Genomic DNA, 19,655 nt, shown 5'->3' with positions numbered 1-19,655 from the left:
TCACCTCAAACCTACTATGTTCACCCTCTAAAAGTAAGTACCATGTTGGAGACTTCAAAGTTCGAGCATCCCCGTCTACAATAATGACAATAATGCATGTGAGAGACAATAACGACATGATACAAAAATAAGTTGTAACTAAAATGCTTTTAATGGGTTTAGTTTGAGCTTCAATTGGTTTTGAGAATCCTTTCCTATTCTCTACTTAACAAGGCCAACCACGTGAAAGTGGAAGCTTATTTGGCCTCCCCCCCCCCCTTAATCACTCTAAATTCTACATTAACAACTAAGTAAATATTTCATTCATTCATTTTAGAAGTATATCATTGAAGCATTATAATCACATAACATACATTAACATGACATACAAGTAATTAATATATATAAACATTCATCAATAATTTATGAACACATCAATCATTATATTTGCATAACATTCAGTAACATGACATATAATTCATTAATACCTATAAACATTCATCAATAATTCGCGAATACATCAAATATTATAATCACATAATAATATTCAATAACATGACATAAAATTCATCAACATTCATAAAAATCCATTAATAAGCAACGCTCATCATCATAAAAATTCATTAATAAGCAACATTCATAAAATTGGACATCAACACATTAATCATCAAACAAGGATTTTAACATTCATTTCTTCATTTCTTTTTGCTTTTTTTTGAAAATAAAAGCTAATAGGCACATCGTGACCATCTTCGGCATCCTATGGCTCTTATAGTTTTGATCTTATGACATGAGGCTTCCTCTTCTTTTGTCGAGAACAAGGTTGATGCGCCCCTGCAATAAGAAATAAATCGGTTTAATTCTAAACATTTTTTTAATGTTATAAGTATCTCATTAATATAAAGAATATAATAGGGAGTTTTCTTTACCTGATAATGCCACATCATCTACTATCACATTTTGATTAGCCCCAACCTCAACATGTTCAACACTAACATCAAGCTCTGCATACTAAAAAATTATCACATAAAGGTTACACCAATTGCAATTTAAGATGTTAAATTTTATTAATAAATACATGATTAATTTTCAAAATAAATTGAATATGTACCTATATCATTGTGATGTACATTTAGGTCTTTGTCAAGTGTAGGATCCGTGCCTTCATCATCATGAGTAAGATCTATGCCAGGAGTAGTAGGTTGTAGTGAAATGTCATGTGTGCATTGTTATTATTGTTCAAAATTAACATCAAATAGATTATTTGTCATGAAGTTATCAATTATTTTTATTATTCATTTGTCCTATTTACCTATGTATCAACCATTGCACTAGAATCTTCTACACCTATTTGGCCACTAGAAGTTGTGCAATGGTGGGCAATCAATACTTTATAGCCTTGCTTGAAGCCAATTTGTTTGTCCTCTTTTGTGGGTGCTAGATTAAATTCAATGCCCTAAATTTTTTGCATAATATCATCAATAATTAATATATTTCTTATTTGTAATTATATATATAAAAATTGATATAAAATATCATTTACTGCTACATACAAGGCATGAGTGAATTTTCATATATCCACTAGAGCCAAGATGGTGTTGACCAACCTTCTCATTCCTAGCTTGTGTCGCCTTCGATGTGTTCTATAGCCTGTATATGTAAACTTTGAAACATGTTAGAAATATATTAGATTATATAAATCCACAATCACACTTCTAGAAATATGTTAGATTATATAAATCCACAAGTGAATTAAATTTGTAAATTGTACAAAAAATAATTGCTGTCAGCATTTTTTTCCAAAAATGACAAGTTTTGGAAGATGGAAAATCATCCATATTGGACAAGATCTTAGAGGAGATGAAAGGTCATGGTTTTGTATAAAGCAATGTAATCTCATATAGAAGATAGGAGAGGAGATGTGGAGTTAGAAAGATGAAGTGCAAGGTGTAAGAGTTTGTATAATAAATCAATCATTTTTATGAAATATTGCTGATATACTGGTATTTTGATTGCAATCTTATTATCTCCTCCTTTGTCTTGAGGTTATGGTGATTATTAAGTTTCTCATATGTGGCAATGAATATCAAGAGCTATTGCTGATATTATAAGTGTGCATAACATCTTTGGGTTATGGAAAAAGGCTTCACTACTCACTGTTAGACAATAAATACTGTACAAATTCAGAATGAAGAATACATTGATTGTATGATTATCATTGTATGGGATTAGGGAAGGTGTTAATTTTTTCTCAGTTGTCTTGATAATTTTCTTATGGTTTTGAATCATAACCATTGCTCCTTGTGAAGAGTTGATCATGAATCAACATGTTAACTGTTGTTGCAAGCAAAAAAAATGAATCAACATTCTTGAAAAAAAATGTGACAGCGGCCTGGTTATGGTGTGCATGTGTATTTGAAGCTTGGTATGCATTCTTGAGATGTTGAATATTCTCTTGGAAGGATGGAATAGATGAGAGATTGAAGTTTATGAGACACATACCTATTTTTGTTGGGTGGTGGGTTAATTCCTTAATCCCTTAGTCTCTTCTCTTTTGCATCTTCAATGATTTCATTCCACTCCAACTATGGCACCATAGAAGGATGCTCATACTTTGGTTAAGATTTAGAGCCCTTCTGTACTAGTCTCTCATAGTCTTTAGTTGTTTGCAAGCTTTTTTTAGAAGTTGGGCCCTGTTCAAAATATTTTGACCAAAGAACTTCTCCATAGTTTTATGAGACAATCTTTTGATTCAAGGGCTTGCTCAGTACAAATTTTAACAATTTTTTTTTTTTTTAGATAAAAAAATTAGTTCAAGCTATGTACATTGAATATATTACAATAAATGGATGAACGGAAAATATAGCAACCAATTATATCAAGCTATGTACCTTTTACATAATATGAGACCAAATATCTTCAATGTTTAATCATAAAAAGTTTCAGAAAAATATCATTTCCTATAAAATCATCATGACATTGTTGGAAATATAAGGAGTAATTGAGAGGGGAGGGGTGAATTAGTTACTACAAAAATAAATTCAAGTTCCCTTTGGATGTCAGTATAAAACAAAGTCTATTAATTGAAATACTGCTAATCCTCAATAAACACATATAAAATGTTGTAACTTGGTAAATATTGAATGCACTCGATAATGAATTGCAGATCTTAAGATTTTATCAGTGATTATCACTATTTTATCTTAAATGCAAGCATAAAAGAAATAGTATGAACACATATGACACTAGGATTTAATGTGGAAACCCAATTTGGAAAAAACTACCAATTGTAACTAGTTACTATTTTTCACTCTTTTGAAGTTAGCCCTATTAGGAGCCAACCCTATTAAAAATTACAAAACACATTGTTAGGTGTGACCCTATTAAAGGATTTAATCACCCTATTAGGAGTGGCCTTGTTAGAGGTCTTTAGACAATTCAACAAAACTACCACCTTGTTAGAGGATTTATAAATGGATGTTAAGCGAACTCTATTAAGAGATTTAGATCATTGCGACAATGGTTAGAGTGTAATAATGAAATGACTTGATTGAGATGCAACTAAATTGCATATTATAGATCTCTATTCTAGCTTGTACTTGATCCTTCTTGATCGAATGTATCCTTTCAACTCCTCAACAATTCCTCCTTATCTTTAGATTCACTTCCTTTAAGCAATCCTTAGATCTTCAATAATGATCCTTTTTCACACACACTTCATCTCAAAACTTGACCTTATTCTTATATACTTCTCATTGTCAAGCTCACTAGAATACAACTTAGAATAATTAACATTCATCCTCTTAGTCGGCTGAAATCAATAGATAAATTAATTAAGCTTAATATGCCAAAATAGGTAATTCTGTTGTTAGCCAACCTAGCTTAGTAGACACTAACTCAAGAACAATTTCCTATGTTAACCAACAAAAGCTCGGTTAACACTAAAAACTCACAATGATCCTTTGGTAACCAAGTGAGCTGAGTTAGCACTAGTTCCATTTGATATTTCCTTCATTAGCTGAGTGAGCTTAGTTAATACTCATTTTTGTAGATCCTTCTTCAATGCCCGAGTGAACTCAGTAGATACTATCTTCTAAACATGAATTCTCGATAGGCATAGAAAATTGTTTTCACTATCCAAGTGAGCTCGACATGCACTGAATGATAATGATATTACATTTGTGTAACATCAAAGACAACACACAATTAATCAATTGTATCCAAAAATCTCCCTTTTTAGCATTGATGGCAATACAACATGTCATAGCACAATGAAATTTTGAGAACAAGATGCCCTTTTTCAGTGTGAGCTCTTTAGCTTTCTCCCTCTGTCAGAAAAATTCTACCTACAACAATCTTTTGTCAATTTTATTCTTCCTCTTTGATGTTTCTTCATAGAACTTCTCCCTAATTGTAATATTCCCCCTGTTTGACTTTTCTTCATAGAACTTCTCCCTCTATGTAATAACAATTTTTTTTGAGAGATATGATAGTAAACTTCTCTCTCTTTGGCAACACATGCCAAAGACAAAAATTCTAATAATATAAGTGTACCTTAAGTACTGATTCATTTGTAATATGCCCTTGTCAATACTGCATCAATTGATTCATCTTCAACTTTCTCTAGTTGATGCATCACTACACTTCATTTAGTGGGATTTAGATAGGGGAATGACCCCTAGCTTTCCTTTTAGATATAAAAATGCATCCTTAGGTAATGGTTTGGTGAATATATCTACAATTTTGTCATTTGTGTATACATATTCCAATCTAACTTCTTTATCCTACACTAATTCTCTTAAGAAGTGATATTTTGTACCAACGTGATTTGTTTTGGTATGCATCACTGGGTTCTTTGATATATTGATTGCACTGGTGCTATCACAATATATGACTACTAGATTGAGAGATATAATTTTGTTTCTTACTTGTCCAAGATACTAATCTTTTACCAACAAAGAATGCTCCACTACTAGTGCTTTTTATGTAATCAAGACTACTTGCCCAATCAGCATTAGTAAACACCTTCATGTCTAGATTGCCTCCAAGTTTGTACCATAAGCCGTAGTCTTTGGTACCTTTTAGATATTTCATGATTCTCTTGATTTCCATTATATCATTCTCTCTAGGATTTGCTGAGAATCTTGCCACCATACCAACTACTAATGCAATGTCAAACCTTGTATGTACTACATACTATAATTTCCCAATCATTGATCTATATGTGGTCTGATCTACTTCTTTTGAATCATCATTCTTGGAAAGCTTATGTCTAATAGACATAGGGGTTCCAATTGGTCTTGAATCTTCCATTCCAAATTTCTTTAGTATCTCCTTAATGTATTTAGATTGAATGATGTAGATACCATCTTTCTTGTGTTGAATTTGTAATCCAACAAAGAATTTTATTTCTCCAAACATAGACATTTCAAATTCCTTGCTAATTTCTTTTTAAATTGCTTTGCATAAGTCATCATTTTCTGTGAATAATGTGTCATCAACAAATATTTCTACTAACACAATCTTCTTGTCCTATCCTTCTTTGATATATAGGCTATTGTTATCATTTGTTCTTTGAAAACCAATCTGTACCAAATAGTCATGTAGTCTTTCATACTAGGCTCTAGGAGCTTGCTTAATACCATACAATGCTTTTTGTAATTTTAATACCATACAATTCTTTTTGTAATTTTTCTTCTCAGTTCATAAGGGCGATTATACTAACAATCTCATGGAAGCTCAAGGTATTTTATATGCTGTGGAATAGTGTTGCTTGCGGGGATGGAGTAAGATTATTTGTGACTCTGATTTCCAGGTGGTGGTGAACATGCTTTCTTCACAAGAGCTTGAGGATGTTAGTTGGAAGCTGGCCACTGTTGTTAAGTAGATTCTTTTCTTCTCTTCCTCTTTTCAGTTCATTAGGTTCACGTATATTCCTCGTGAATGGAATAGAATTGCTGATTGTTTAGCCAAATGGGCATCTAGTCATGATTCGGGCTAGAATATTAGGGATAGGAGGCAACTGTCCTTTGAGATGGTGCAAGAATTTGATGATCTTGTTGCTCAGGATCGAGCTCTTTGTTGAGCTCTCCTTGTTGTATTCCTTTCTGTCTTAATAAATTTTTACCCCTCTTTTTGCAAAAAAAAAAAAATCCATCTGATATACTTTAAATCCTCTATGTGTTGCATATGCAATTAGAGTTCTAACACCTTCTAATCTTGCAATAGGGGCAAAAGTTTCACCATAATCAATACCTTCTTCTTGAAAATAACCTTTACATACCAATCTTGAATTTTTTCTAGACACTTTTCCATCTTCATTCAGCTTGTTTATGAACATCCATTTTCTACCAATTACATTTTTATGCTTAGGCTTAGGAATATGAGTCCAAGTTTTGTTCTTCTCTATTTTTTCTATCTCTTCATTCATTGCTTCAACCCAACTTTCATTATCAAATGTATCTTTAATATTTCTTGGTTCAAATTCAGCAAGTAAGCATGTACATTTCAATTTGTTTCTTGTCATTGTTCCATCAAATTTGTCTCCAATGATTTGATTAGGTGCATGATGTCTTTTGACATATCTTGTTAAAATAGGTTCTTTGGATTTGGTGTGAGTTTCAATATTTTCATTTTGAACTTCAATATTAAGTTTGGGTTCCACTGTCTGTGACTTGGGTCCTTCAGATTCGATTTGAACTAGCTCGGTAGCTTTGGACTGCGACTCAGTTTGCATTGTCTACAACTCAATAACCTTTGGAGATTTTAGGGACTTAGGAGGTGATGCCTCCTTTCTCTCAGATAGATTTGGTAGGGTATCAGGTTCATAATAAATGAATCTTTTATAGTCTTCTATCTCTTTGTTGCTTTCTTCTTCACTCTTTTTTGCAAACTCATCAACTCTCACATTTTCACTTTCTATGATTTCACGAGTAGATAGATTTAAACATTTGTATGCTTTACTTTTGCAGGAATAACCTAGAAATATGCCTTCATCACCTTTTACATCAAGTTTTCCTTTCCTAGATTCTTTCAAGATATAACATTTTCTGCCAAATACTTTTAAATAACTTACATTAGGTTTATAGCCATACCATAGTTCATAGGAAGTTTGGTTTGAGTCTTTCTTCAATAGAATTTGATTCAAAGTATGAACTGCAATGCTGATAGATTCCTTCTAGTATTTTATAGCAAAATTCTTTTCTATCATCAATGTTCTTGCACAATCCATGATGGATCTATTTCTTCTTCCAGCTATACCATTCTATTGAGGTGTACCAGGGGCTGATACTTGTCTTTTGATTCCTCTTTCAATGTAGAAATTATTGAATTCATTGGAGATGAATTCACCACCTCTATTTGATCTTAAACATTTCAATTTCTTTTCAAATTCTTTTTCCACTCTTTCCAGACTCACAAGCTTTTGATTTTTCTTTTAGATATATTATAGTCATTATTCTAGAATAATCATCAACAAAAATGTAAGGGCCCTCCTCATATGTAATTATTAAATATGAATTTTCTTGTTAAATCTATTCTAGGAGATTTGAATGGATCTGAAGTAATGCTTTTCGTTGTGAAGGTCCTAATGAAATCAAGAGTAGTTGATACATCCATGTTTTAAATACTCAATGATTCGAGAACTTCTACATTAACTCAACTATTGAAACATTGAAATTTCACTAATGATGCTATGAGGCATTTTCACTTAATGATAAGGGTGTTGATTTTGGTATCCTGATGATAAAGTTTTATGCTTCGGATAGTTCTGTATTCTTTATTTGATGTTGTTATGATGATTTAGAGGTGTATGCATGCCTAACGATGATTTTTTTGGTACGTTAATATGAATTAACGAATAGGTTATGTTATATTGATTATGTAAGTTGGATGATTAAATATGAGTAGAATGAGATAAACAATTGATTATTAGAAAGATGGATGTTTTAAATTTACATGATTTCCTTGATATGTAATTTACATACATGCATGTGATTTCTTGAACTACTGATGTGTGCAATTAGTGTGCAAGATATTTAACCGAGGAACCTAATGGAAAGACAAAACTGAACCCCTTGCTATTTGTGCTAATTTGCTTGTCTTTCCTTGAAGGTTGTTAATTGGTCTTACTATCCCCCTAGCCTTTGTTTGTTTCCTATTAAGTCTTTAAGGCTTAAAAACATTAAATTTAAGTGCCCTAGGGGTAAAGGTATGGGTGGGGAGTACTTTCCACCCCCTTAGCCTCCTTGGTTGACTTTTAGGGTCACTCAAAAACCCTACTTTTGGTTGATTGCGAAAATTGATTGTATCCTACATGAGTTGGTGACTCAAACTCCATCTTGAGTTACTTGAAGTCTAGTTGAGCTAAGGATCATACTTAGAGGCATTTTGGAGTAGTTTTGGGTTGTTACCCAATCTCTAGTTTTGGAGAAAGTTTGAAAGATTGAAGGAAGAAAAGGAAAAGCTCTTCTCAATCTACCATTTGCCATAACTTTTTGTGAAGGTAGGAGTTCTTCACTCTTTTGAATTGTTTCCTCATGTTGTTCATGCTTGAATCATGCATAAGGCATTGTGTTGTTCTTCATATTGCTTGCTTGTGTGTTGGGGTTGATTTGGAGGGATTTTAACTTGTTCTTGATGTTATTTTTATGCTTGTCTTGATGTTTTGTTTTGAGGGGATTTTATGGGAATTGTTTTGGCATTACTCACCCTTGGATAGGGAAGAAGTGGCCATGTATGGGGGAAGGGGCTTAGTTGGACCTCAATGGTGTAGAGTCTCCTCTCATGGTGAGACGAGGAAAAGAGGGTAGGGTGTATGGGCCCCTACTTGTCATCACATACCTTGTTTGATATTGTGAATTCTTGATATGAAAATGAATGAAAATCCTTGTGGTAATAGCCTCGAAAGGGCCTTGTAGAAGAATGAAAGTTCTTGCTGTTTTAGCCTCGAAAGGGCTATGTTATGGTATGGTGATTGACATCTCTCATTGGGAAAATCCACCTTCTCCCTAGTCAGCTTCTATGCTTGGATCTATTGTGTAAAACCGAGTTGGGGTGTATGCTTGAATTGTTCTTGATGTTGTGATGTTTCACCCTAGGTTAGCTCTCATCTTCTCCATGTTTTCCTTGAGGTATTGAAGGTATCGAAATAATTCAAAGGACCTAGAAGAGATCTCATTTGAATTGGAACATTATGTAAAATGTATTTAATTTTGATGTATTTGGCAAAGATGTCGAGTTTTCTTACTGGTTCTTTCCCGATGGAGCCTTAAACTAGGTTGATTAATAGAAGAGAATGATTGAGAGACCTTCTTGTATTGTGTCTTATGTTATTTCAGTTCTTGCATATGTGTATTGATGAGTGGATAAAATGATGATGATCAATTATGTAATTTTCAAGTCCAAACATGTCATGGGAGAAAGTATGTTATGTTAGAACTTCGATCCATATTGTGTTATTGGGAAAACTATTAATCTCATATTGTTGTCAAACAAATTATTTAACCTGCTCGCTTAACTAAATAATTGGTGAATTCAATTTGAAAGGAAGATGATAGAAACCTCCTTGCCATGAAAACCTATGAGGCACACGAGTATGCCACTTGAAGAATTATGTAAGTTAGAAAAATTGCACACTTAGAAACCAAAAAAAAACCATACTCTCCCAGGAGCTAAAAAGCTCTTTGGATTTTGTATGAAAAAGGATTTGTTCCCATGTTGAGAAAGAGAATATTCTCTGTGCACTCTTATTATAAATTCTTAATTGTAACAAAAAAAATAAAAATGCATATACATATATTATATAAAAACAATATCTAAATTTTAAATCAATCCTATCCTACCCCTTTTCAAACCTAATGACCTACTAAACTTGATACATTCATCATACCTACATGACCCTATTACTCTCTAATCAAACCCATCTCCCTCCCATCATACTTTCCTCTTCCATCTGCCAGGCGTCAGTCCTGATTTAGGGGTGGAGTAGTATTGAAGTGCAATATAAAAGGGGGCAAATGCAAGTTAATGTCATGAGCATCTTGTTTGAACTACACTCCTCTTTAATGCCCCCTTTGTCCCATGCAAATTCTAACCAGCGAAGCATTAGCTTGGGAACCCTCTTTCACCACCATCGCCAACACTTGGTCAATGCTTGGAGCCACACGCCCAAGTTGGGAAACGTGTGCAGGAGGGTGGCCTTTAGGTGATTTGATGGGTAGATGAGTTGACTAGGTGGAGTTTGGGGTTGGTTCTTAGCATATAGTTAGTAAATGTGTATTAGAGTTAGTTTCAATTTAAAGGTGGACAGTATAGGATGGTGTCTTAATTAAGTTTCATCTTATAGTTTCTTTTTTAAGTGTAGTTTAGTTTTAGTTATTTTTTAATTTGTTTAAATAATGTTAATTTATATGTTCTTTAATGTTAGTATAGGTTGCTGTAATTAATTGTTTTTTAAATGTTGGTTTTTTTTTTTTTTAATATAGATGATATATTAAAGTTTAATTGTTGTTCTATTTATTAGAGTTTGTGTAATTATATGATAGACCTTACTCTACTTAGCAAGTGCATTTTATTCAACGTTCATAGTGATTATATTTGTTTAGGACCTTGTTATTAGATTAAGTTTAGGGGTTTAATGGCTATCTTTTAATTCAATTGTTTAACCTAAATAAATTAAATGGTAAATGGTGTTTCACGATGAATACTAAATACAAAAAAAATGTTGAAAGTGTTAAATGAGAATATGTTGCTCGATTTAATTGGTAGATGGATTAGATTATTTTATTATCTTAATTAGTTTTAGTTTAGATTTGTGTTAATTAGAGATTTTTGGTTAGATTAGTTGATGTAATATTATAGTGGAATGTTGAGATTTAAGTTCTAAATTTAGTATATTTTAGTCAGAATAATTTAACAATTAAATTATAATTAGATAAGTTAGTTTCGTTATTAGATAACATTTTGTTAAGTGAATGATAGATAATTTAAATTAATCTTAATTAACTAGATCGTGATTTGACTATTATCAAGTTGTGTTATTCGAATTATTATTTAAGCCTTGGATAGAACAATGATGGTATTATTATGTTAGTATAAAAATTAAGTCAAGATATTGAATGATAGATGTTACTCTGCTTAGAGAGCTCTTTTAAAATTGAGAATGTATCAAATAATTAGAGTTATAGTTAATTATATTGTTATCAATAGTTGGATCAAATAATGTTATGAAATTTACATTCATGATACTTTAAGGTCACTGCAAATTATGTTTTCTAGTAGATTTACTAGATGGTTGGTTTTCATTTGAGTTGTTGAAAAGTATGTGAAAAATATTATATTGACTAGAATTATTGTATAATGAAGTAAACATCAAAATCAAATAAATAACAAATATTCAAATTTAATGATCTACTATTACTCATTGATTATTACCTTAAATGGAAATGACAAGACATAGTTAGGAGATTGTGTATCTACTCCTCATTTTACCTATACCTTAGCATGTGCATATATACATTTCAAAACACAGCGATGTTTTTTTTTGTTGTTTAAAAAAAATAAAATTTGGTGTGTTTTTGACCCAATGTTTGGGCATGACAAAAAAGAATGAAAAACTTTTCTCCACTATAACTCTCTATTCTAATTGGTTCACATAAGTCTGTATGTATAATTTTCAAGACTTCTTCTAACTGATAGTTTTTTCTCTTAAAACTAGTCTTTCCCATCTTACCAATTTGGAAATTCTTGCACAAATCCACATTAGGTTTCTTTAAACTAGGAATACCTCTTACTCTTCTATGTTTTCTTATTTTGACCAGATTATCAAAGTTTACATGACATATTCTTTTGTGCCATAACCAACTTTCTTCTATTTGAGCAATAAAACATGAACATTCATTGAGATGAAGATAAAATAGACTACCTTTTCTTTGCTTTCCTGACCTAACCAGATTTCCTTTGTCATCCAACAGCTTTGCCTTGCCATTCATGAATTCTACCTTGAATCCAATGTTTTTCAATTGTGCCACACTTAGTAGATTATGTTTTAATCCTTCAACCCAATAGGCATTATCACAAAAAAGTTCATTGGTTAATGCAATATGACCTTTTCCTTTTATGCAACAAGGTTCATTGTATCCAAACCTTACACTACCTCCATCATAGTATTCAAAATGTTCCAATTTTTTTTTTATCTCTAGTCATATGGTGTGAACATCCACTATCAACAATTCACATATCATCTTTGCTAATATGAGAGATAAGTGCCATCTTATCTTCATCTTCATCATATTCATCTTTTACAACAATATACACCATTTCATCTTCACTGTTATCAAAATCTTTAGCAATAAAACAAGTTTTCTTACCTTTTTCTTTGTAGTTCTTGTGATTTTTGAATTCACTCTTGCCTTTGTGCTTGTGGCTTTTCTTTTCATCCTTGCTTTCTCTTTTTGGACACCTAGCATCAATATGACCAACTTCTTCACAAGAGAAGTAGATTAGAGGAATTTTGCCTTTGTACTTTCCTCTACCTTTGGAATATTTCTTTGGAAGAAGGGCTTCAAAAATTTCAAGATCATTGTCAAAATCTTCTTCAGTTTTGTCCTCACTTCCTGATTGATTGGCTTTTGATTTCTTGCTCTTTTCTTTGAGTGAGAGTTTGGCTTCAAATTTAGACTCAATATTTTTGAAGACAGGTACATAGTTATCATAGTTGCCTAGTTTAAAAGATGTCAGTCTTCCAACTAGAGCATCCAAGGTTAATTTCTTATTTGGATCACACCTCATTTCTTGAATAGCAGACACTCTAATAGCATAAATGAGAAGAAGAGTTCTAAGTACCTTTCTTACAATAGTTGTGTCCTCAAATTTTCCTCCAAATGCTTTGATTTCACTTACATTGGCCTTGATTCTTTCCACATATTTTGCAACATTCTCATCTTCTCTCATTTTAATTTGATCAAATTGTTCTATGAGACTTTTTGCTTTGGCTCTTCTTACATTGTAATCTCCTCCATAGATATATTTCAATTTGGTCCAAATTTCATGAGCAGTTTTATAGTCTTTTACCTCATCAAATTCAACATAACTGAGAGCAAATGCAATATCAATCATCATGATGTTATGATTCTTCTTTTTAGCAATATCTTCATTTGATAATGTTCTAGTGGGAGTTTTGTATTCAGTATCAAGATATTTGCAACCTAAATCACTAATGGTAGCTAGATGTAATCTCATAAGTCTTTTCCATGCTACAAAATTGTCTTTGTTGAGTTTTAGAATCTCTCTTTTGTAAGACATCTTGATCTTTAGCTTAGGTCCTTGAAGCCTTCTCTACAAGCAGCAAAAGCTTTGATACCAATTGTTGGAATTATAAGGAGTAACTAAGACGGGAGGGGTGAACTAGTTACTACAAAAATAAATTCAAGTTCCCTTTGGATGTCAGTATAAAACAAACTTTGTTAACTGAAATACTGTTGATGCTCGGTAAACACATATATAATGTTGTAACTTAATAAATATTGAATGCACTCAGTAATGAATTAACTTTGCAGATATTTAAGATGTTATCAGTGATTATCATTACTTTATCTTAGATGCAAGCATAAAAGAAATAATAACAACACATATGACAGCAGGATTTAACGTGGAAACTCAATTTCAAAAAAACTACCAATTGTAACTCGTTGCTATTTTTCACTCTTCTAAAGTGAGCCCTATTAGGAGCTAACCCTATTTAAGGTTACAAAACACACTATTAGGTGTGAACTTGTTAAGGTATTTAATCACCTTGTTAGAAGTGGCTTTGTTAGAGGTCTTTATACAATTCAATAGAACTGTCACCTTGTTAGAGGATTTCTAAATGACTATTTTTTATTAGATAAATCGGTTTTACAAGGATCCTGAAACCCAATAGTTAAAACATATAAGGTTGATAATAAGCATGAAAGCCCAGCCAAAAAAGTATAACTTTAGAGGTTGATAATAAGCATAAAGCCTAGCCAAAAAGTAGAGTTCTGAGAAAAGACCAGGAAAAAAGACAAGTAAAACCACGGCCTAAAGCCAGACCAACAACCAAAAGACAAAGAAAAACAAAAGAACAGGCAAGAGTTATTCCTCTCTCTTTAACTTCAGCTCTTGCATAACCTGAGCAGCCTCAAAAGCTAGTTGGTTCTCCTCCACTTCCAGCTATTGCGCCCTTTGGTCCCCTTGGTCCTGATCAGGAATGGTGTTGTCCTTTGTAGAGTCATCCTTCGTTTTGGCTTCATCCCTATCTTTTCCTTCCTCATCATCCTATATTTCTCTATCTTTGATCCAGCTCGTAAGAGAGATGATTTTTTTGTTAATGGAGCTTAACAAAGATAACATCTGATTTGCAAGGTTGTGATTGTAGTTCTCCAAGTTGTGTATCTTTCTTTCTGCTAGACTGAGCCTGTCAGCTGAATCCATCCTCTTGTTAGCATCCATCCCATTCCTTGTTGCCTCAATATGTCTCACATGTTCTTTGACCTCCTCCAGCTCATGGAAAAGCCATTTCATTGATCTAAAATTGTCAATCATACTATTACAAGCATTGTTCAAGAGGTTCATCCCTGTCTCCCTGGCTCTGTCAGAAATAGCCACAATCACTAGGTCAATGAGTTCTTCCAGCCACCATTCCTCTTGATTTTCCATGAGGATTTGGGGATTCATGGCCTCCCTAAAGATGCCCATCTTCAAAATCTTGACATTAAAATTTATCCAAGCTTTCCTCTTATCATTGACCTGCACTTCCCTTCTGCATACCCTGCATTCTCCTCTTTTTGTTCCTCAGGTTGGGCTTGGAGGTGGATAGGAGATAGGGGCAACACAGATGCCTCCTCAAACTAAGATCACACTTTCTCCAAACTCTCCCTCTTGTGTTTCTTCCTTCCACTTTCATCCTTAATTTCCTCCCACATCTCCTTAACCACCTCCTCAGACTCCAGCTCCTCCTCATCATCGCTAACTCCCTCCTCATCCTTCTCAAGAGGCTTTTGCCCAAGATCCCTAGGGATTTTTCTGCTAGGGGTTATGGGGGAGGGCAATTTTTTAGCTTGGTGAGTCGCTAATTTCCCTGAAAAAGATATCCCTCCTTCCTCAGAGCTGAGGCTCTAAATTTCATCCAAGTCAGAGGAGTAACTAGAGTGCCAACTCTGTTAAGAGATTTAGATCACTGCTACAATGATTAGAGAGTATCCTGATCAAATGTATCCTTTTAGCTCCTCAACACTTCTTATCTTCAGATTCACTTCCTTTAAGTAATCCTTAGATCTTAAATAATGATCCTTTTTTACACACACTCCATCTCACAACTTGACCTTATTCTAATATCCTTCTAATTGTCAAGGGCATTATCAATGAGGAGCTTGCAATGAAAAAGACATTCATTAATGAATTTATATGGATTTGTAAGTTTTTTTGACAATGCTAATGAAATCATATCAGAGGCAATGATAGAAAGTTTCAGACTAACTATTATGTACAACCTAGATCTATCAGAATCATATCATCACAAGCTCATGGACATGGAATTGGTCAAGAGGATATACATTTGAGACTATATCATCATAAAGGTTAAGCAATTATAATTAGAAAAGATATATGAGTTTTCCACATACAACTAAGATAACATATTAGGAATGAGTATCAATTATAGAGTATGGATAATGGGTTGTATCAATCTTAAGTATTGAAGAATGAATACAAGTGGTTAAGAATGTATCAATCTTAAGTATTTGATGATTGAGAATTGAAATCACATACTTGTAGGATGTACACTGGTACCCTCATTAGGTGGAAGAACTCAGTGTGGTCTCAAAAAATCTTGTAACAAAACATACATATTGTAGTTCATGATCTATAAATTAGTATAAAATATAAAGCTTTATTGAACTATTGTCCTAGCAAAAGACTCATTGTTACTTACTTTGAGACACCATGCTCTAGGATACAATTCATTTCTTGTGGCCTCTTTCTCTGATGTTGGATGAGGATCCATCACAAACCCAAGAATTTGTAGATTGACGTTCTTGATGGTCTTTTTACATAGGCTAATAGGTTCACTGCTATATGCGATTTCATCATCACATAATACTATGGCTACCATATTAGAAAGTAATTTTTTTTGTGCAATATGTTCCTTCCCTTTCCCTATGAATCAAATTGTGACAAAAAATATTAGTAAAACAATCAAAACAAGTCCAAAACCTTCACAAAAGTAACATAATAATCTGACATTTTGTAAAATTACAATTGCATTAATCTTTATACCAAAGGTTTAGCTGTGCTAGAGAAGGGGTGGGAGCAACATCCCTGCCTCTATCATTTAATGGATCAGCCATGTTGCAATCCACTTAGCAAAAAAACTTATTATTAAAATGGTATAGTTTTATTAGAATTCTAATTGGAAGTAATTAGTTATATATATATATATATATATATATATATATATATATATATATATATATATATATATATATATATATATATATATATATATATATATATATAGTACTTATAAGTTCCATGAAAGTAACTTTGTTTATATCTATGTGATTCAAATTGTAATCTATTAGCAACTCTTCCCCTAAACTTATTTATTTTAGCACACATACAAAAATATGATTTCCCTCACTCGCCTCAAATAATGTAATTGGGTCACTTATTACTTGACCCAGGACATGTACTATTTATAAAACCTACAATGTTCCTTGTTTCTTTTAGCCTTCCATCAATGTACACAACAAGTCTTTTACTTTTATCATTTTCTTTCCATTGTAGATAATTTGCTAATAGTGCATACCTATGCATACTTTTTTTTATATTGAACTATCTGTATCTAGTTTTTGTAATTGTAGCAAGGTCCTACATACTTCATCAATTCAACAACTTTGTTATAACTGACCTTTATGTCATCCATGGAAAATAGGCCCAAACCATATAATTTTGATGGAGCTATGCAACATATCCTCTCATTCACACAAAAAATAGTGTTAATTGGAGGTAATTCCTTGGGTACCCATTCTTTCTCAAGATGTGTGTACCTTAAGGGAACCTTGATATCACCCTTTGTCTCATCATCACAAGAACATGACCCCCCTTGAGCAAGGAAAAATTGCATGAGTTTATTGAATTTTCTTCTAATCTTTTTCCATCTAGTTTGTCTCTCTTTCATAGACCTACAACATATCTCATTGTCCTCTTCTATTCCCACATTTCCCTCACTTGAGGAAAACAAATATGACAGATACCTATTTGGCAATACCTGGAGCCCATCAAATGAGAGATATAGTTGAAAGAGCAAAGTATTTTGCTATAAAATGAGGCTAATATTGATGAAGTTTGCTTAAAGTTAATGTTAAAGGTAAAGAGAAAGCAAGCATGTAATAAATTTATACCTCCTAATCCATGTCACTTTGTACGATCCTTGTTAAAGGGGTATAGTTTCCTACATATGCAAATCATTTGTCTAATGTTAGTTACAAATTACATGATACTTATGCTACAAATTATGCATAGGACATAACATGAACAATATGCATACATAAAAAAAAACATAAAATTTTATATTTTTAAATTGGTTACCTCTACAAAAAATACATTTTAAGTAATCAACACCTAATACATTTTCATTGGTAATGTCATTTATCATCTTTTTTGACCATCTCATCATCATGAACATCATCATTATTTCCATCATCATCCAAATCGTCAGAATGACTATTATCAATATCATGATCATCACCATCACCATCACCATCACCATCACCATCACCATCACCACCACCATCATCTTTGCCACCACCGCCACAACCACCACTACCACCACCACCACCACAACCATCATCATGAATGCCATTACTATCATCATGAGATCATTCAATCCATACCATCATCCAATCAAGATTGTTTGCAATATACAAATGAAGTGTATCCCACTCACGAGCAACTGTATAAAATATATAGACATATTAGAAGCAACTTATATTGATGATGGAGATGAATTAATTGTTAGGATAAACCACGGACAGAAATAAAAAACTACATGCAAATATAACCAATAACAGAAAATAATAGAACACACAAAAATAAACACAAGGCACCAAGATTTAACGTGGTTCACCCAATCCCTGGGCTACGTCCACCAAACAGCAAGTCCAATCTTATTACAATCCAGTGATTACAACCTGATTACAATCCGTAATCCCTTACAGCTCAATACCGCCGCAAGAACCAATTTCGTATCACCACACATAAAAAATACCCAACCCTAAGCCCTTTTTATACAAGTATTAAACCACTTTAGGGTTATAACATGTCGGCCATATGTCGGCCATAATATGTCGGCTACCATGTCGGCTACCATGTCGGCTACTTCCAAAATTTTTTTTTTTCGGGGCGATGCCCCGAACCCCACTATTTATGAAGTATGTACAGTACTTTCCTGATCAGTCACCACAATCTAACAATCTCCCACTTGGGGACTGATCAGGCTCCACACTAAACAACAATCTCCCACTTGGAGACTGATCCTGTAGCAATACAACTACCGCATGGGGCTCCCACTGGATCAAACCACCCTGGACTCTGCTGTTCTTTTATTCACATTTAGTCTAAAAGACCAACTGAAGCTAAAGAGGAGTTCAGCTTCTCCCTTGTGACAACCTTTGTCAACATATCTGCTGGATTTTCATTGGTATGTATCTTCTCCAGCCTTAACTGTCCATCCTCCAAAACGGACCGAATGAAATGGTACCGCAACTGTATGTGTTTGGTCTTAGAATGTAGAGCTGAATTCTTAGCAAGATGAATGGCACTCTGACTATCTGTGAACAAATAATTATCCTTATGAGGATGTCCCAATTCTTCCAAGAAGAACTGAAGCCATATCATCTCTTTGGCTGCCTCTATAGCAGCAACATACTCTGCCTCTGTAGTGGAGAGAGCATTAATCTTCTGTAGTCTAGAAACCCAGCTCACGGCTGCCCCACCAATAGTAAAGACATAACCTGTAGTACTCTGCCTGGTATCAATATCCCCAGCCAAATCTGAGTCAACATAGCCCTGTAAATCAGTAGTAGAGCCCCCAAAGTGTAAACACTTATTGGATGTTCCTCTCAAATATCTGAGAATCCACTTGACAACATTCCAATGCTCAAAACCTGGATGACTCATATACCTACTAACGACTCCTACTGCATGTGCAATATCTGGCCTAGTGCATACCATAGCATACATCAAACTTCCTACAGCTGAAGCATAGGGTACCTTGGACATCTTATCCTCCTCTTCCTATGTCTTGGGACACATCTCCTTAGTCAATTTCAAATGACCAGGTAAAGGTGTGCTAACAGCTTTAGCATTCTCCATAGAGAAACGTTGCAACACCTTCTCAACATAATCAGCTTGAGATAGCGTCAATATTCTGTTCTTCCTATCTCTACAAATCTTCATACCAAGGATTTGTTTTGCTGCCCCCAAATCCTTCATAGTAAATGCTTGTGCTAACTGGCATTTTATCCCCTTAATATGATGCATGTTAGACCCAGCTATAAGCATATCATCAACATATAGACATAAAATAATGTAGCTATCATCATCCAACCTCTTAAAATAAACACAGTAATCTGAATGACACCTGTTATATCCATGCT

The sequence above is a fragment of the Cupressus sempervirens genome, chromosome 10, assembly GCF_028749045.1.
Source record: "Cupressus sempervirens isolate cs-2001-9-10 chromosome 10, ASM2874904v1, whole genome shotgun sequence".
Taxonomy (NCBI): Eukaryota; Viridiplantae; Streptophyta; class Pinopsida; order Cupressales; family Cupressaceae; genus Cupressus; species Cupressus sempervirens.
Note: the sequence above shows the minus strand (reverse complement) of the source record.